Source organism: Taudactylus pleione, unplaced genomic scaffold (assembly GCF_031769625.1).
Source record: "Taudactylus pleione unplaced genomic scaffold, aTauple2 ptg000286l, whole genome shotgun sequence".
NCBI classification, from domain to species: domain Eukaryota; kingdom Metazoa; phylum Chordata; class Amphibia; order Anura; family Myobatrachidae; genus Taudactylus; species Taudactylus pleione.
Window position 1 is genome coordinate 4,075,851 of NW_028284688.1, and position 5,049 is coordinate 4,080,899.

Genomic DNA, 5,049 nt, shown 5'->3' on the forward strand with positions numbered 1-5,049 from the left:
TGTTTCAGCGTAATAGAGGGTCCAATAAGGTTGAGATTTTGTATTTTCACCTAATTTACAAACTGAATTCTAAATATTACCTGAAAATCCAATCTAATGAAATGTGGATGAGAAGAACAAATACAGTATATTATTATTATTTATTTATTAATAGTTATTTATATAGCGCACACATATTCCGCAGCGCTTTACAGAGAATATTTGGCCATTCACATCAGTCTCTGCCCAGTGGAGCTTACACTCTATATTCCCTACCACATGCTCACACATGGAAGGAAACCGGAGTACCCAGAGGAAACCCATACAAGCACAGGGAGAATATACAAACTCCACACAGTTGGCTGGAGAGACACTGGGATACTGGCTGGAGATACACTGGGGGTTGGCTGGAGAGACAGAAGGGGGCTGACTGGATGACTGGAAGTAGAGAGACACTGGGGGCTGGAGCCAAAGGGGGAGGGGGGGCACCACCATCTATTTTGCCTCCGGGCGCCTGGCATGAACTTACGCCCCTGCTGTAGTGAGAATTGAACCCACGACCTCAGTGCTGTGAGGCAGCAATGCTAACCATTACACCATCTGTGCTGCCCCAATATGTTGTAATCCCTTTCCACATTGTATAAAATGCTATATGAAAATGGCAAGTAATGGAAATGTGACCCCTTCAGGTACCTTTATTATGGTACATACAGAAGATTGTCAGCGCAGATGGGGAGGAGAGAATATACTTGGGAGCAATGACTGGAAAAAAAATGTTTCTGTGTTTTTGTTGAATGACACAGGCTGGGGTGATACATCCGTGTTACCTCCCTTACATGATGCATAATACCTGTGTGCAGTGCCAGTCCTGTTTCTATACCTTCTATTCTGCCTGTCCTCTCAGACAGAAAGAATTATACAGATACTTTTGCTGTTCTCATTTAGCAATGCACCTGGACAAAGAGAGGTTATACTAGTATTTCCTTATGTTGTTATTGTTTTCTGTACCCAAAGTAAGTTAATAAGCATATTTGCATTTTCATAATGACCAACATAATCTGATGTACAAAGCACAATCACTTACTGCCATCTATTGCTCATAAAGCCAGCGTGGGAACACTTCAAATTAAAAAATTTGGAAAGCAAATTATGTTTCAATGTAAAGTGTCAGTATGATCTATTTCATAGCTACAATGAGAACATGTGGAAAGCGATCTGGAATGTCATTTATGAGGCTATTACTTTGTTTCACTGCAATTGTGTTTGATGGACGTATTGTAAAATGGTGGTTTTCTGGTGATTTTCGGTTGAGTTGATATCAATGTATATAATACGGTTAGAGTTGCAGACAAACCACCTGAAAAGCGTAATTTTAAAAACACAGATTGCCGCAAGTCACTCAATTTTTCAATGTTTTGATTTGAAATCAGCAGATGTAATAAGAAACTCAGTGCTTATTACACCTACAGATTTATATTCAAAACATTGAAATATCGAGACAGTGACTTATGGCAATCTGTGATTATTACTGAAAAACCTGACAAAAAACATGGTGAATAATAAAAGTTATAAAAGAGGGGATGAACAGCATGGGGAGCCCCAGCCCAGAAAAAGCCACTAATGGTGCCCACACACATAGCGATATTTTACCCGATCTGGGCGATTCCGACGCATTGGAACAACAGATCGTGTAAAATATGGCCAAATCGTGAGGAAATCGGGAGTCCCCACTCACGATCACGATGTGATGCGCGTCCCCGCTGGTTGCACATCGCATCGTCAAATCTGCCATGCAGTAGGGCAGATCTGACAATCTAGGATACAATACACAGTGAAAAGTCTTACTGCAAGAGAGATCATATGAAGATTGGACACCAAATCGTGTGCAGATCGTGTGCAGAGCTGCCGGGGAGAGTTTCAAGGGAAATCGTACACATTGGCTGATCGTGGGCAGATCGGTATGTGTGTGGGCACCTTTAGGGTTTGACACTGGCCTGGTGGTACCATAGCAAGGTGACATGCAATGTGGGGTCCCCCTGCCCATAATGTCCAGCAGACAGTCCCAGTCTTTTCAGCACTGGGATGAATTCCCTAGGGGAATCGGGCACAAAAAAAATGTGGCCAGTGCCACCAGGAGAAATGAGCCCCCTGCTGACAGCAATAGGTCTCATCCTAAAAACCCCTTTGCACAGCGTGTGGGTTAATAAAAATGTTAAAGAAATCCCCCCCAAAAAATTCTGGTGAACTACAGGTCCCTGCAAGTCCTGTCATGCCTAAAGTGTTTGCTTGAAGTACTACAAGCATTATCATACCTATGGCTGCCCGGGCATGTTGTCACTTAGGGAACTGCTGTGACCTGTCGTCCAACTGTATAAAAACACTGTAAAAAAAAAAACACCTGCACCATGTAAAATAATAACATTTATTGAAATAGAAATTCCAATACACATTCTCTTACATTGAGGTTTTTTATTTATTTAAGTTTTTATTTTATATTTGTTACATATTTATAACTTTAGTCATCTTCATCAAAAAATTAAATGATGATGTTGACTGGCATATGACATATATGGCCACATAAACATACTGTATCTACAGGTAACTGTAATTTCACATTTACGTTCTGGCCACAGAATTGCACTTAATTATAAATATGCTTTGTTGTTTTTGGTTACAAACAGAAAGGAACAAAAATTTAATATGTCATTTATTCAGCCCATTCTAAATAACACATGCAATAACACAGAAATCAATTTGGAAATTCACCATTTACTGTACAGTACATGTTCTTTTTGTACAGAAATTCCCTACAACCATCTTATCTAAGTGCCATAATTTCATTTTTTTTTCTAGAAATTAGCCATCTTTTATACATACCATGAACTTTATAACTGGTATAACTCAGGCAATAAACCTTCAGATTATTTTTATTTCTGGTTATAATTCCTCTGTAAACCCTGTTTTACTGCACCATCACCTAAGAAATGTTCCTGCAATATAATTGCTGTGTAAAATGGGGCTAATAAAGTTTGAGGTATCAGATAATAAGCTTTGGTGTCTACGGGATTGTTGGCTTCTGAGTTAAATTCTAACAAAAAAAAAGTACATTTTATTTTTGTTTTTTATTTATGAGCTGGAATGGGACCCAATCATTGTTAATCATGGAATTATATATTACTGTACTTAGTGTTCATTCTAGCACCCTGCACCTGTCACAACCCATGCAGTTCCTCTTTCCTGCCTGGAGTGTCGCTCTTTGCTCTGGTGCTTCTAGCACACTAAGATAATGCAACACACTCCTGAGATAACGACCAGAGAGAGCTAGAAGCACCAGAGCAGAGAGTGACACCCCAGGCAGGAAAGAGGATCTGCATGTTTTGTGACAGGTGCAGGGTGCTAGAATGAACAATAGTACTTAGTGAGAGTTGGATAGGTAAAGGGTGCTCTGATGCCAATTTGCTAAGCACTTATATTGCTATAATCTGCTAATATACACAACAAGACCTATTGTGTGAAAAGCAATCTATCATTTATGTATTAGAAGTATAGAGGGATCCAATCGAACCTCTCCCAGCGCCCCCCGCGGCACGCGCGTCCTTCTGTGCATGCTCAGAAGGACTCCAGAGGGGCTTCTAGTTCATAGACCCGGAAGCCCCTCCACCGGAAAGGGACACTCTTACTGACAGAGCGGCCCTTTGCAGTGATCATAATGCATACAGGTGAGAGTGCGATGCATCATGCATCCCGTTTTGGGGGTTATAAGTCTAGAGCTATGCAGGACTGGGAAATGGTTTTGAGACAATATAGAAATAACCGGTCACTGATCTGTTTGGTTTCTTCTATTATGTTTTGGTATAGCCAATCATAGCTCTGTAGGGCTGGTCTTTAGTGTGGAATAAATATTTCTCCTCACATGAAATCTGCCTCTTTCCAATTTGAATTGCACACCGACCATACTTCCATTGTTTTTCAATGTTTTTTGTATGTAATTATCAATCATTTTCTTTCAAGGAAGGCGCAGTGTGATGGGAAGACACTGCTTACCGGTGGCCACATAAGGCACAAGCTTGTTTTCAGGCATTTATCTATTTTTCAGCGCATTACCTTAGGCTTGGACCTGGCCTCTGTCTTAGCGACAGGGACAGTACTGGTCAAGTATGGGGAGGTGGTTCCTGTGTCGCCATGTTGCGACAGTCACCAACAGTAGCAGTTATAGTATATATAATCCCCGACCAGCACCCACACTGCCCAAAAAATATAATGTATTATATTATCATTTATTTATATTGCGCCACAAGTGTCCCGCAGCGTCTTACAAAGTATATAAATAAGTGACCAGTGACTTACAGTACAATACAGTACAATACAGTACAATGCAGGACAAGGACATGGATAATATACATTGCTACATTAGCGACCATAACACCCAAATAAGTAACAGAGCATAAGCAACCAAGTGTTAGGTGCCCTAGTGGGGAGTAAGGAGTAGATGAAAGTAAAGAGAAGCACAAGAGGGTAGAGGGCCCTGCTCGTAAGAGCTTACATTCTAAAGGGGAGAATGTGAACATCAATCAATACTGTGGCAAAGAATTAAGTTTCTTGTTGCAATTTGCAACAGGTGGCAGATTACTTGCGAGATTCCCAGTTAAAAGATAAAAGTGGGTATATGGTGCAGTAAGTAATACGTAATATAAATATTATGGAGACAGATTGGAAAAAGTGCATTCCAAAAATGCTTGGACAATTGAAAGATTACCACTACTGGTATATAAAGGTAAAATACAAGTAAATAGATAACCAAATCAGTGGAAGGCAGTAATTCAACATAAAAAATTTAGTCAAAATCATAAAATTGAAAAATATCTATCAAACATTGGAAAATACTATCACCATTATAGTAATAAATGTCATTATTGCTAACAACATTGAGCACATTATTGCCGCTACACTAGACGACATCGCTCATTAGCATATCATCTAGTGGATATCTGCCTTTACAGTTCACGAAAATAATCCATCTACTTTTAAATTCGGAGGCATCGAGAATGTACAACCAAACCCTAGGGGAGG